Source organism: Puma concolor, chromosome A3 (assembly GCF_028749965.1).
Source record: "Puma concolor isolate L17-30 chromosome A3, mPumCon1.1.hap2, whole genome shotgun sequence".
Lineage (NCBI taxonomy): Eukaryota > Metazoa > Chordata > Mammalia > Carnivora > Felidae > Puma > Puma concolor.
Genome location: NC_141669.1, coordinates 136,298,847 through 136,313,870, shown reverse-complemented (window position 1 = coordinate 136,313,870; position 15,024 = coordinate 136,298,847).

The window sequence follows — 15,024 nt, the reverse complement described above, 5'->3', positions numbered from 1 at the left end:
CAAACACCCTTTGCCTCCCCCTCGCTCTCCCGGGGGGAGGGCATGAGCACCTGGTCACCCGGAAGGCAGCTCATCCCTGGGGTCATGCAGCCCAGCGGGACAGAGCCAGGATTTGAACTCATGCAATCTGGTTTCAGGCTGGTTGCTCAGTGTACATCACTGGCCACCTCTAGGGAGCTGTCCCTTTCCTGGGAAAGCACAGGGGACGTTCAGAGGAAGACAAGAAAAGAAAGAAAGAAAACAAATCAATGCCTCTCCATCCTTTCCCTCACTTTCTTCCCTCCCTCCTTTGTCTCTCATAGAATCCCCGGCCTGCCGTTTGCCGCGATGGTGACAAACTGGAAACTCCTGAGCTGATGCTCTCGGACCCAAAGGGCCAGGGACGCTGGGCCAGGATTGGGGGCTGGGGGCTCCGAAGGCCGTTCTGGGCATGATCCTGGGCTTCACAGCCTTCCTAGGTGTCTGTGAGCCCCTGGAGGGGAGGTGGGGGCCAGAAGCTTCTCCAAGGACTCAGTAACAGGCCAGAGCACTCGGATTCTTTCTAAAAAGATCAGAGAAGCGTCTGCCCTCTGCGAGCCTGTGTCTCTTTCCCCCGCTTTCAAGCCTGAGAACAGTTTGGTCTGGGTTGGTAGCATCCCGGCACTCCGGTTTCTTTCCTGAGCTCTGGATGTCCACAGGAGCACGCATAGACCCTCTGCTCCCCGAGCTGGGTATGCCCCGTCCAGAGGGGATCCTGAGCGGGGAAAGGCTGTGTGTGCACAGGACAGAGCTGTGATGAGCCATTGCAATCCACCTCCCCTGTGTTCGACTTCCTTCCGGGACGTCTTAGCATCCTAGGGGATGGAGGTTTGGATCCACAGACTCACCCATCTGGCGGCTTGCAACCTGAAGCCAAGGCCTGGGTCTGCATTTCAAAGATTTGGCAGGAAGTTAGATGTATCTGATGGATTTACGCAATTACGACTTATTTTGGAACTTCTCTAACACGGAAGTGCTCGTGACACAGGGAGTGCATACGTCGTCCTGTCTGGCTTAGTGCAGTTTCACAACTGAACACGCCCGTGTCACCGTCCTCTAGATTAAGCCACATGTTGTGATGACCACCCCTCCCCCCGGCCCCTGCTCCTGTGCCCCCCCCCCCCCCGCTGCCCCGGAGCCCCCTGTTCCCACAAAGACCCCGCCACCCTGACTTCTCTCTGGCTCCCTCAGTCTTGCCAACTCTTGCATTCGATGTAAATGGAATCACAAGGCACGTTCTCTTTTGTGTCTGGCTTCCTTGGACCAGCATGCTGGGGATTTATTTTTATCTCTGATCCCACCAGAGCAGTTTTCCAAAGGCGGGGAAAGATTCCGCGAAGCAGGTCCACTGGGTGGTTGTGGCTTATAGGAGTGATGCCCAGATGGCCATCACAGATGCTCGAGATCCAGGGTGGCAGGCCGGTGGCTCAGGGGCCTGTCTTGTCCTCCATCAGGTTTAATCTGACCTACGCAGTGCTTATTGGATACTTTGATATATATACCAAAGTGGAGGAAATATAAAAGAATATTTTCACACACATTGTCCAGAATTGACAACTTAAAACACTTCTGGTCATTTGTTGTTGTTGTTATTGAGGTGAGATTCACATCACATAAAAAGAACCATTTAAAAATGCACAGTTCAGGGGCATCTGGGTGGCTCAGTCAGTTGAGCATCCGTCTTCGGCTCGGGTCACGATCTCAGAGTTCGTAGGTTCGAGCCCTGCATCAGGCTCTGTGCTGACTGCTTGCTCAGAGCCTGGAGGCTGCTTCGGATTCTGTGTCTCCTTCTCTCTCTGCCCCTCCCCTGCTCATGCTTTGTCTCACTCTGTTTCTCAAAAATAAATAAATGTAATAAAAAAAATTGAAAATGCACAGTTCAGGGGCGCCTGGGTGGCTCAGTTGGTTAAGCATCTGATTCTCAATTTCGGCTCAGGTCATGAGCTCACGGTTTGTGAGTTTGAGCCCCCCATCAGGCTCTGTGCTGACAGCTGCAGAGCCTGTTTGGGATTCTCTGTCTCCCTCTCTCTCTGCCCCTCCCCTGCTCACGTGTGCTCTCTGTCTCTCTCTCTCAAAAATAAATAAAACGTTAAAAAAAATAAAATAAAATGCAGGGGCGCCTGGGTGGCTCAGTCGGTTGAGCGTCCAACTTCGGCCAGGGTCATGATCTCACGGCTCATGAGTTCGAGCCCGGGGCCGGGCTCTGTGCTGACGGCTCGGAGCCTGGAGCCTGCTTCGGATTCTGTGTCTCCCTCTCTCTCTCTGCCCTTAACCCACTCGCATTCTGTCTCTGTGTCTCTCAAAAATAAAAGCAAACATTAAAAAAATAAATAAATAAAATAAAATGCACAATTCAGTCTTGCTTACTACATTCATGATGTGGTGCGGCCATCACCTCTGCTTCTAAACCATTTTCATCCTCCAAAGGGAAATGCGGTCCCCATCGGCAGTCTCTGCCGTCCCCCGCCCCCTCCAGCCTCTGGTAACCACCAACCCGCTTTCTGGCTCCCTGGGTTTATCTCTCCGGGAGAGTTCACATACATGGGACTGGACACAACGCCCTCTAGCACCATCTACGTTGTTGCAAATGGCAAGACCTCATGCTTTTTCACAGCTGAGTAATATTCCACCGTGTATGTATACCACAGCTTTATCCATTCATCTACTGATGGACGTTTAGGTTGCTTCCCTATCTTGGCTGTTGTAAACAATGCTGCTGTAAACATAGGGGTGCGTATCTCTTCCCAGATTAGTGTTTTCGTTTTCTTCGGATAAATACCTAGCAGTAGAAATACTGGATCATATGCTATTTCTATGATTTTTCCCCCAGAGACCTACAGACTGTTTTCCGTCCAACAGGTAGCCCTTTGCGTCTGATTTCTCTCACTTCGCGTTACGTCTCTGAGGCTCATCCGTGTTGTAGCGAGCAGCGCATGTCAATGCTTCCTGTACTGTGTTTCTTTTTTATGACTTCTGCTCATTTTTGGTCATTTTTTTAGAACCATGAAACATTACTGAGAAGGTGGAAGAGTCCCCTTTTGCCACAGAACTTCTGTTCCCTGTTCCTCGATTCCAGGCATGCAATCAGTCCCGGGCAGTTTTCTCTTTAAGCTGGGAATTGATGGGGGCGCCTGGGTGGCTCGGTCCATTGAGCATCCGACTTTAGCTCAGGTCCCGGTCTCCCGGTTCCTGAGTTCGAGCCCCGCCTGGGGCTCTGAGGTGTCAGCACGGAGCCCGCTTCAGGTCCTCTGTCTCCCTCTGTGTCTGCTCCTCCCCCACGCCCCCCCCCCCATCCCCCGTCAAAAATAAATAAACATTAAAAATTTAAACTGGGAATTGACGGGCAACCTGAGGTCTGTAGCTTTGGCCTCTTCGAGCGGATCGGAAGCCCCTGCGCTGAGCACGGTAACCATCAGGGACTTCAGCTGCATGGCGCCCCCACCAGGAGAGCACGAGCCCTGCAGGTGGCTCTAGGTCCATTGGACCCACTTCACTTTCCGGCCGCTCCCCGCCCCCGCCAGCCTCCGACTACGTAGCCCCTGAAGGACACCTGTCTGTGCCCTGTGGCAGGTCTCTGCTGAGCCACTGGCTTTGCAGATCAATGAAGAAAATGAAGACATCACGTCTCTTCCATCAAGGTCTGATTTAAGAACTGGCCTCTTTTCCAAGAGACCGTGTGCTTCACTTCGTTGGTGTTAAATTGTTCTTTGATGAGATACTTGCGTTGTAAATGGTGCTTGTCCGGGGGTAGCAGACCTTTTCTGTAAAGGGCCAGAAAGCAGGTATTTTCAGCTTTGCGGCATCTCTGTTGCAAACCACCCCCCACGGCCACGTAGCAGGAAAGCGGTCACATCAGCAGGCAAACAAATGAGTGTGGCTGTGTCCCCATAAGACTTAACTGACAAAAAGAGGTGGCAGGCCAGAGTCGGCCAGCCCTCCTCTAAGAAACGGTGCTGATGGTTATGTTCTTTAAATATTCTTTACTGGGGCGCCCAGGTGGCTCCATCGGTTGGGCGTCCGACTTCGGCTCAGGTCACGATCTCACGGTCGGTGAGTTCGAGCCCCGCGTCCGGCTCTGTGCTGACAGCTCGGAGCCTGCTTCGGATTCTGTGTCTCCCTCTCTCTCTGCCTCTGCCCTGCTCGCACTCTATCTCTCTCTGTCTGAAAAATAAACATTAAAAAAAATTAAAAAAATATCTTTACTTACCGAAACAAAAACTTACTACTGATACAAGTAGCTAGTCCCTGCAGTGGACGCTATTGATGCTGATGAAGATTTCTGCCCCCCCTTACATTGAGGGGTGGTTGGGAGACTTACGTTGGGTAATGAGCCGTAAACAGAAGTGACACGTGTCACCTCCAGGCCAGCGTGCAGTGACATCTGTCGTGGACCGTGCCGTCTATCACCACCATCACCCCCCCAAACGGTGTGATCACGCGCCCCATGACCGTTCTGTTGCGGGGACAGTGGTGGCAGAAGGATCGTTGTCTGGGGCCAGGGGAGGCCGAGACGCGTGGCTGCAGCAGAGGCCGCAGAACTGCTGGAATCGAGAATTTCTCTTTTGACACGTCAACTTGGAGATGCCTCTGCGGCGTCCAAAAGCAGGTGTCAGAAAAGCACTTGGAAACACGAATTTATTTTAGAAATTGTAAACTGGGCTGCTGGCGTATTTGGTTTAACTGGCATTGTACTCAACCGTGATTTAAACACAAGAGATTAAAAACAAAAGATGTTGGGGCGCCTAGTGGTTCAGTCGGTTAAGCGTCCCACTTCGGCTCAGGTCATGATCTCACGGTTCGTGAGTTCGAGCCCCGCCTCGGGCTCTGTGCTGACAGCTCGGAGCCCGGAGCCTGCGTCGGATTCTGTGCCTCCCTCTCTCTGTGCCCCTCCCCTGCTCCTCTCTCTCTCTCTCTCTCTGTCTCTCAAAAATAAATAAACGTTAAAAAAATTAAAAAAATCCAAAGAGGGGCGCCTGGGTGGCTCAGTCGGTTGAGCGTCCGACTTCGCTCAGGTCACGATCTCACGTTCCGTGAGTTCGAGCCCCGCATCAGGCTCTGTGCTGACAGCTCAGAGCCTGGAGCCTGCTTCAGATTCTATGTCTCCCTCTCTCTCTGGCCCTCCCCCCGTTCATGCTCTGTCTCTCTCTGTCTCAAAAATAAATAAATGTTAAAAAAAAAATTAAAAAAAAAAATCCAAAGAAAGAAAAAGATTTTAAAACCTGTAAGAATTTGGGAGATTTTACATTTATAAAATCCAAAGGGTCCCGCCTCCTTTGAATAATGGGCAGATCTGGCCACGCTGGGCCCCAATTTCCCGCGGCGGCGACCTGCCAGAGCCCAGGAGCAGGGTCGCTATACAATCTGCCACCGCGACTGCCATTCCCAGAGGACCCGGGGCCCTGATTCTGCACGTCAGTTGCCATTCATTGCTTCGCTCAGGATGCTGCGGTGGAGAGGGCCCTTAGCTATTTCTCCGCACCCACGTCTCCACTGAAACTAGCTCAACAAAAGACAGTGCGAGAGAGTCACGTTCCAGAGGAATTCGGACGGCATGTGCTTTTTCTTACACTTGGTGCGTTTTCTTGTGTGTGAGAGGGTCACCCTTGCTGGCTCAGCCAGCGGAGGAATTTCAGCGGCTGCCTCGTGCGCAACCTGCACACCCAAGATCAGAACGGCCCCAGGCACCCTTGGCTTTTGTCGGTGCAAGCCTGTGACTACGCTCCTATATTTCAGTGTCATCGTTTCACGAAGACGGGTGGGAAAACAGGAATTGCCGAGACCAGGGATGAGAGGCAAAGGTCTCCCACGTGAATGTCATTGCAACAGAGATGGGCGTGGTATTTTTTAGGGTTCTCCAGAACTATCTGTATGCACATATATAAAACAGGCGTGCATATACATATTTGTTATACGTATAACTTATGTATAATATATATGATATATGTATAATATATACTTAGATCCCTTATATATATATGCATAATATAATAAAATATAATATACATTCATTAGATATAATATAGAAAATATATGTATAGTATATAATATATTCATTATATGATGTACAGTATAATGATAATGTAATATATATTTATGTTATATATATTATATATATCCAGTAAGCATATATTTGTTTTCCATAAGGAATTGCTCACGCAATTATGGAGGCTAAGAAGTCCCTTGATCTGCCATGGGCGAGTTGGAGACCCAGGGAGGTCCGAGCCTGGAGGCCCAGGGAGGGCCAGGAAACCCGGGATGAGACATTCCAGCTCAAGCAGGCAGACGGGACGAAAATGTGGGGGAATTTCTCCTTCCTCCACCTTCTGCTCTATTCTGGCCCTCAGTGGATTGGGTGAGCCCAGCCCCCATCGGGGAGGGCCGTCTACGGTCATGCCAATCTCACCGGGAAACCCCCTCACTGACACACCCAGAATTAATGCTTGATCCGGGCACCCCCGCGGCCTGCTCAATTGACACAGGAGGCCCACCATGGCAGGTGACGTGAGGCAACATGGTGTGCCGTGGCCCACGTGGGTGCTCACAGGAGGTAAGTTGGATGGTTTTCTGTTTAGTCTCGAAAGCCACGATGACGTCACATTGGTGTGGCACTACATAGCGCAGCGTCTGGTGCCTTGGCCAGCCCCCCCCTCCCCAGCCTACAGAGACACAACGGGCCCCACCCCAACTTTGGCCGGCCGTCGAGGCTGGTGGCCTTGCACACACCCGGAAGGCAGGAACCAATTTATTACTCACGTGGTGAGGATTCTTGGGAAGAGCAAGGGGGTGAACGGCTGGGGTTAGGGTGGTGGCTGGGGGCGGGGCGGGGCTGAACTCGCCACGGGTGCCAAAGCATCGGGCGCCCTGCCTTCTTCCCCGTGTGCCCAGATGCGGGCGGAGTGGGAGACCGATGGGTGAGCAGTTTGATATAACAACATGGGGTCAGACTATCACACTGACGCTTCATAGAGACCCAGGAATGCTTCCCCCCACCCCCAGTGGCTGTCCCTATAAGGAGCACCACCAGCAGGCTCGGCCCTGGCAACGCACCCCTTCTGCGGGGCGCCCAGGGTCCCAGCCTCTGGTTCCGGGGCTGGCTCTGCTCTATTGCTCTGTGCCCACCATACGGCACAGGTGGCTTTCTCTTTGCCCGGTGTCCCCCGGCTCAAAACTCCATGTGTGCCCTCGTGGGAATGTTATAGTCAGACATCGAGAGGCAAGATTTATTTCCTAATTAAATGAGAGCATCTCTGCACCGCAGATCGATCAATCATACCCACACACCAGCACACAGACAACAGTGGCTCAACTCCTGTCTGAATGTCTCCGGGGGAACAGACGGCTCCCTCCGGGTGCTGGGATTCCAAGGCTGCAGCTTATCCAGGAGTTATCGTTTGCATCTCGTGGAATCAGAATCGTCACCCGCCCATGCGGAACGCGGCTTATTAGCCACACAACCATCTCTCCAAACTGAAGCCCAGTCAGGTTGCCTCCCGGCGATGCGATTACACGTGGCGAGTGTAAAATCCACAATTATTCCGGCCTCCCTTTTGAAAGTTTGAGTGAATGGCCCAGAAGGATGTGAAGATTTATCTTTTTCACGGGGATATGGGCGGAGTTGCATTTATTTGTGGATTTCGGAAGGAGCGCCCAGCTTTCTCTTGAGCCTTAGCAACAGCCAGGTCTTAAATGCAGTAGGTGGTGAATACATGTGTATGGAACCGAAGTGCCCGGGAACAGCCCTTTTCTACCTCTTGAAGAGAGAGCATCGTTCTAACCAGCAACAAGGACAGCAGTAACAGTAGCAACAGTCACCCTTGGCTGAATCCCTTGGCCAGGCTAGACGTCTGAACAGATACTTTATCACCAGCTTCTCATTTTATCCTTACGCTGTTTCTAAAGAATCTATTCCTTTGCTTCAAGGGATGCAAACCAACATCTTCTGTAGTGTATGCTCGGCCAAGCCCTTTCTAACCTCATCCCTGTTGATCCCTACACCACCCCCAGGGGATAGTTTTGTGTCCTCGTTTCTCAGCTGAGGAAGCAGGGGTGGGAGGTCTGGCCACCTGCCCAGAGCCACACGGCCTGAAAGGGGAGGGCCTGGGTTTGAGCCCCACTCTCCACGCAGCGCACTGCCTGTGTCCTCACCTTTCCACTGACTCAAGAGAAGATATAGCCAGCCCGCGTAGACGGCTAAGGACACATTTCATTTCATTTCATTTCATATTTTATTTTATTTTATTTTATTTCGCTTTATCTTTTCCCTGCTAAGAACAGTTTTTTAAAAGAAATTTTCACCTTTATTTATTTTGAGAGAGAGACAGAGTGCGAGTGGGGGAGGGACAGAGAGAGAGGGAGACACAGAATCGGAAGCAGGCTCCGGGCTCTGAGCTGTCAGCACAGAGCCCCACGTGGGGCTCGAACCCATGAATGGTGAGATCATGATCTGAGCTGAAGACTGACACTGAGCCGACTGAGCCACCCGGGCGTCCCAGTGCTGCTAACCTTTTAAGTCCAAAATCTGTTTATCAATCCCCCATGCCAAAATACTCCCAAATTAAGAAACGTTACTATTAGTTTGACAGCAATGCTCATATGGTGGCAAAAACCTGACCTTAACTGATTCCTGGTGCCTTGGAGTCTTGAGTCCACGTGAATAGTCTTAAGTTTTGCTACAGAAAGATTAATGGGTTTAATTGTGTGGGGTTGCCCCAGACCTTGTCAGAGGGGTAACGTGATGCGCAGAAATCGACGAAGTCCTAAATTCTCGAACACACGTGGTCTCAGGCTTTGGCCACTGGACATCAGTGCCCGCTGGGGCCTTTCCACACAGGTGTACTTGAACATGTAGCAGCGAGAGCTGTGTTTTCTAGTAGTTTCATTTTCTTCCACCTTGCAATTCTCCTGTAACTCAGACGTAGGAGTTTCTAATTTATCTCGGACTGAGATGTGCTCGTGACAGAATCCATTCTGAGTCCCCAACACAATTATGTCTTGCATCATTTCAGAGGCCGCTCACTCAGACCAAGGCCCATCTGGAGGTTCATTGCTGTGATGTATTTCGGCATCATGTACACAGGTTCACCAGCCTCGTCTCGACCTTGGAAATGTTGTGGTATTTTACAGTGTGTGGTGACATTTATGAGCCCATTTGGACACCCACAAAGAGGTTGATTTCCATAGATTAAATGTCAAGTTTGAAACCGTCCAGGGTAATTGAATCCTGGAGCGCTGTCCACTTAGATTCTCAACCGAGACTGTTGACTGGACATTTGTGCTGTTATGAGCCCACAAGAGCAGCCCCAATTACTTAGGTCTGACCGAGGCCAGGGGACACAGTGGGAGTGGGGGGCTCAGGGCAGTGGAATTTGATACCCGAAGAAATATTGCCTCATTTACACTTTTTAAAATGAAATACACATGTGGTTAGTTGGTAAGTAAATTATCGGAGGCAGAAAGACCCTACCAACTGAGGTTTTCAAGGTGTCGGTTAGTTGATAAAACCTAACCACCTGTGTATGAACAAGTACCGAAGGGCGAAAAGGAATTCGTCCTTCAATGTGTTAAGTAGTAGTTTTAAGGGGCATGAAGCACATGTCCATAAACTTGCAGTAAACCTCGTTTAAATTAAGGGGTAGCAAAAAGCATCAAATAGTTACCTAGACATTTAAATGTGTTTGTCTTCTCACTGTCCAAAGGGTGTATGCATCTTCAGACTTTAATCTGAGTCTCTCTCTTTTTGAAAACAAATTTTAGAACTTCTGGTCACCGTGCTGTACGCGGCATCCCCATAATTTATTTATTTTATAACTGGAAGTTTGTACTTTTTAAAATTTTAATTTTAGTTTTTAAATTGACAGCCAAGTAAGTTAGCCTCTAGTGCAACAATGATTTCAGTAGATTCCTTAGTGCCCCTTCCGCATTTAGCCCATCCCCCCTCCCACAACCCCTCCAGCAACCCTCTGTTCTCCATATTTAAGAGTCTCTTCTGTTTTGTCCCCCGCCCTGTTTTTATATTCTTTTTGCTTCCCTTCCCTTGAGTTCATCTGTTCTGTGTCTTAAAGTCCTCATACGAGTGAAGTCATATGACATTTGTCTTTCTCTGACTAATTTTGCTTAGCACGATACCCTCCAGTTCCATCCACGTAGTTGCCAATGGCAAGATTTCATTCTTTTTGATTGTCGAGTAATACTCCATTGTATATATATACTACATCTTCTTTATTCGTTCATCCATTGATGGACATTTGGGCTCTTTCCATACTTTGGCTATTGTCGATAGTGCTGCTATAAACATGGGGGTGCATGTGTTCCTTCGAAACAGCACACTCGTATCCCATGGATAAATGCCTAGTAGTGCAATTGCTGGGTTGTAGGGTAGTTCTATTTTTAATTTTTTGAGGAACCTCCAGAGTGGCTGCACCAGTTTGCACTCCCACCAGCGATGCAAGAGAGATGCTCTCTCTCCGCATCCTCACCAACATCTGTTGCTGTCTGAGTTGTTAATGTTAGCCATTCTCACGGGTAAGGTGGTATCTCATTGTGGTTTTGATTTGTATTTTCCTGATGAGGAGCGATGTGGAGCATCTTTTCATGTGTCGGTTGGCCATCTGGATGTCTTCTTTGGAGAAGTGTCTATTCGTGTTTTTTGCCCATTTCTTCACTGGGTTATTTGTTTTTTGGCTGTTGAGTTTGATAAGTTCTTTATAGATTTTGGATACTAACCCTTTATCTGATATGTCATTTGCAAATATCTTCTCTCATTCTGTCGGTTGCCTTTTAGTTTTGCTGATTGTCTCCTTCTCTGTGCAGAAGCTTTTTATCTTGATGAGGTCCCAGTGGTTCATTTTTGCTTTTGTTTCTCTTGCCTCCAGAGACGTGTTGAGTAAGAAGTTGCTGTGGCCAAGATCAAAGAGGTCTTTGCCTGCTTTCTCCTTGAGCATTTTGATGGCTTCCTGTCTTATGTTTAGGTCTTTCATCCATTGTGAGTTTATTTTTGTGTCTGGTGTAAGAAAGTGGTCCAGGTTCATTTTTCTGCATGTCGCTGTCCAGTTTTCCCAGCACCACTTGCCGAAGAGACTGTCTTTATTCCATTGGATATTCTTTCCTGCTTTGTCAGAGATGAGTTGGCCATACGTTTGTGGGTCCATTTCTGGGTTCTCTATTCTGCTCCATTGATCTGAGTGTCATTTTTGTGCCAGGAAGTTTGTACATTTTGACTCCCTGCTCACATTCTCTTCTTGCCTCTGACAACCACCAATCTATTCTCTGTTTGTATGAGTTTGGTTCCTCTGGATCCCACATATAGGTGAGATCATACAGTATTTGTCTTTGTCTCTCTGACTTATTTCACTTAGCATGATGCCCTCAAGGCTCATCCACATTGTTGCAAATGGTGTATATAAGTACACCCCACATTTTCTTTATCCAGTCATCAGCTGATGGGACACTTAGGATGTTTCCATATCTTTGACATTGTAACGAATGCTACAATTAACATAGGGGTGCAGACATCTCTTTGGGACAGAGATTTTGTTTCCTTTGGTTATATACCCAGGAGTGGGATTGCTGGATCGTATGGTGGTTCAATTTTTAATTTTTTCAGGAACCCCCATACTCTTTCCCAAAGTGGCCGCACCAGTTTGCATTCCCACCAATAGGGCACAAGGTTGATCTGGGTCTTTGAAATGTTTCTTGCTTGGGAGCAACTACAGTTGGGAAGATCTAACAAGGGTGTGGGCCCACTTCCTCCACTGGTACCCAGTGACCACGAGGGGCAGCACAGCCTCACAAACCTTTACAGCCCTGACTTGTGGTCTTCCTAGAGGCTCAGTGGAGTGCTTTCTCAGCTCCACCGTGGTCATTTCTGTCAACAGTATCTGCTGACCTGTCTCCCTAAAGTGAGGCTGCCAGGCAACACAGACCAGTCCGTTAAAACCAGAATAAAAGTGGGGCACCTGGGGGGCTCAATCGGTTGAGCGTCCGACTTCGGCTCAGGTCATGATCTCACCGTTCATGGGTTCGAGCCCCGCGTCGGGCTCTGCTGACAGTTCAGAGCCTGAAGTCTGCTTTGGATTCTGTGTCTCCCCCTCTCTCTGCCCCTTCCCCGCTCGTGCTCTCTCTCTCTCTCAAAAATAAATAAACATTAAAAAAAAAAAACACGGAATAAAAGTCACACCATCAAGTTTCAGAGGAGTTGAACTGGGCTTGTTGAATCCCTGTCCAGGTTTGGTCAGGATGCCGGTAGGAGTCAAGACAGGTCAAGGGACCCCATCTTTTTTTGCGGCCAAAGCATTACAAGTGTGCACACGGTGCAAGATGGCTTTCAGATTCATTTTATGATCAGGAATTAGAACAAAAAGTGGGGCGCCTGGGTAGCTCAGTCGGTTGAGCATCTGACTCTTGATCCCAGCCCAGGTCTTGATCTCAGGGTCGTGAATTCAAGCTCCATGTTGGGCTCCGTGCTAGATGTGAAGCCTACTGAAAAAAAAAAAAGGTTAGAACAGAAAGCAACACCTGCCCTTGACGGCTGGTCCCAGACCACAGGTGTTCGCTGCCTCACACCTGACGGTCAGACAGAATTACGATCCTGCTGGGTTCGGATGATTGGCCCCGCACAGCCATCCTTCCTGGCTGCTCTGCCCAACCGTGGTGGTGGCCTCTGATCACAAGAAGTGACGTGGGTTTCTTCAAGGACAGATGCCTTGCCTGCAGTGATGACCAAGATGCCAAAATGTTAGGTTTGGAAAGGGACGGCCTTGGCCAAGCATCGTGTTGTTCAGTCTACATCAGGCGAAACATCTGGATGATTGGAGACATCTTGGGAGTTGAATGGGCCACGTGACCGGTTCTCCTGGAGACGCAGCTGGGTCAAGACCAGTGAGAGACACGTGCTCTCAGGAGGGTGTTTTCTGGGCAGGGGAGGAGAGAGGAGACCCGGTGTGCTCAGTCCTGGCCTGAGGGAAGGACCAACCCCAGGGGCTTAGAGAAACAGAAGTTTGGGGCGCCTGGGTGGCTCATTTGGTTAAGCATCTGAATCTTGGTTTCGGCTCTGGTCACGGTGTCACGGTTTGTGAGTTCAAGTCCCTTGTCGGGCTCCGTGCTGACAGTGAAGATCCTGCTTGAGATTCTCTCTCTCCTTCTCTGTCCCTCCCCTGCTCTCTCTCTCTCTCTCAAAATAAAAAAATAAACTTAAAAAAAAGGAGAGAGGGGCTCCTGGGTGGCTTTGTCTGTTAAACGTCCGACTTTGGCTCAGGTCACCATCATGGCTTGTGAGTTCGAGCCCCACGTTGGGCTCTGTGCTGACAGCTCGGAGCCTGGAACATGCTTTAGATTCTGTGTCTCCCTCTCTCTCTGCCCCTCCCCTACTTGTGCTCTGTGTCTCTGTCTCTCTCTCTCAAAAATCAATGAACATTTAAAAAAATTAAGAAATAAAAGAGAGAGAGAGAGAGAGAGAGAAACAGAAGCTGATTCTCTCATGGGTCTGGAGCCTGGAAGTCCGCAGGCAAGGTGACAGCCGGGCCATGTTCCTTCTGCCCACCTACAGGGTGGCAGAATCCTTCCTTATCTCTTCCTGGCTTCTGTTAGCTTGTCGGCAATGCTCAGCCTTCGTTGGTTTGTAGACATATCACCCCGCTTTCTGCCCCCGTCACCACGCGGCCTCCTCCCCCGCACGTCTGTTCCTCACACGGCGGTCCGTCTCCTCCCTGCGGGTGTCTCTCTCCTTTTCTTATAAGGACACCCGTCATACTGAATGAAAGGCCTGCCCTCTCCCAATATGACCTCCTCTCACTTTAGCTCATCGCATCGGCAATATTTCAGGTCACGTTCACAGCCCCTGGAGACTCCAACATACCTTCTAGGATGGGACACAGTTCAACCCACGTAATACCTGGCTTCTCTTTTCCTCAGAACCTAAGGAGCTGTGACATTTCTCCTTTCTTTGTGTGATCTGTGGGTGGCAGGGGGGACGTGAGCCAAGATGCCTGTGGGCTTTCCTGGCGGCTGCGGCCGGGGTGGCAGGTGATTAGTGGGGGTGCCCCTGCTCAGGGAGGCTGGAAAGGCTTCCCGGAGGCTGCTTCTGTTCTGGCTCTTCTGGGTGAAGCCATGAGCACCTGAGTCGCCCAGTCTGGGCTGGAGGAGGGCTGTGGGGTGGGGGGAGTACCAACCGGTGGCTGCGGGTGAACTTGGCCATGCGGCTCTGTTCTCAGTACCCGAGCAGCTGGCTTTAAAGGTGTCTGCAGTCAGTGCCCTGGAGTAGGCAGGCTGGTCAATCAGGTCACGTTCCGCAGACCTTCCAGAGAACGACGTCTCCAAACAACACGAGAAGCTCTTCTTCCGGAGGCTTCTAGGATTTAGAGGCTCCGAGCCCCCCCTTGCAGGGCATAGCCTAGATTCAGTAGGATTTCTGTCCGCCTCGTATCTGGTGCCCTCAAAGCCAGAGTCCGCTTAGGAGCCTGCTGGAGAGGCCAGTGTTGAGGCTTGGGGGAAGGTTCTAGATGAGGGATTCTTGGATTGGTAAAGCACGCCCAATGCCTGGACGGGAAGGTGAGCAGGAAAGGAGTGGGTGGATGGGCTTTGTAAGCGGATCGAGCCATATAGAAGTCCCCGCACCCCGGCCCCAGTCAAGCAAACACAGGGAGGACTGTGACCAGTGACGCGTGCGAGCTGAAGGGGGAAGGACCGTGTCTCCGTGGAGGACAGATGACTGAGCATGGCCCCTCCCGTCCTGCCCCCTCCAGGTCTGCTCCTCAGAAACACCCACCAGCTTCCACAAGCCTCTTACAAACTCTCCTTGGGGCCCGGATGGAGGGGCCTGTGGGCATGCTGGCTTTTCCTTCTGGCACTCTCTGACCACCTGGATGTCCCCACTTTCTACACCTACCTCTGTCCCTCATTTGCAGGCCCTGGAACAAAGCCTCAGGGCCCGTCAGGGACCAGAAGCAAAATGTTAACCAAAGGGTCAATATCACATGTCCACGGCAGAAGGAAAACGGCCTGGTTTGGCCA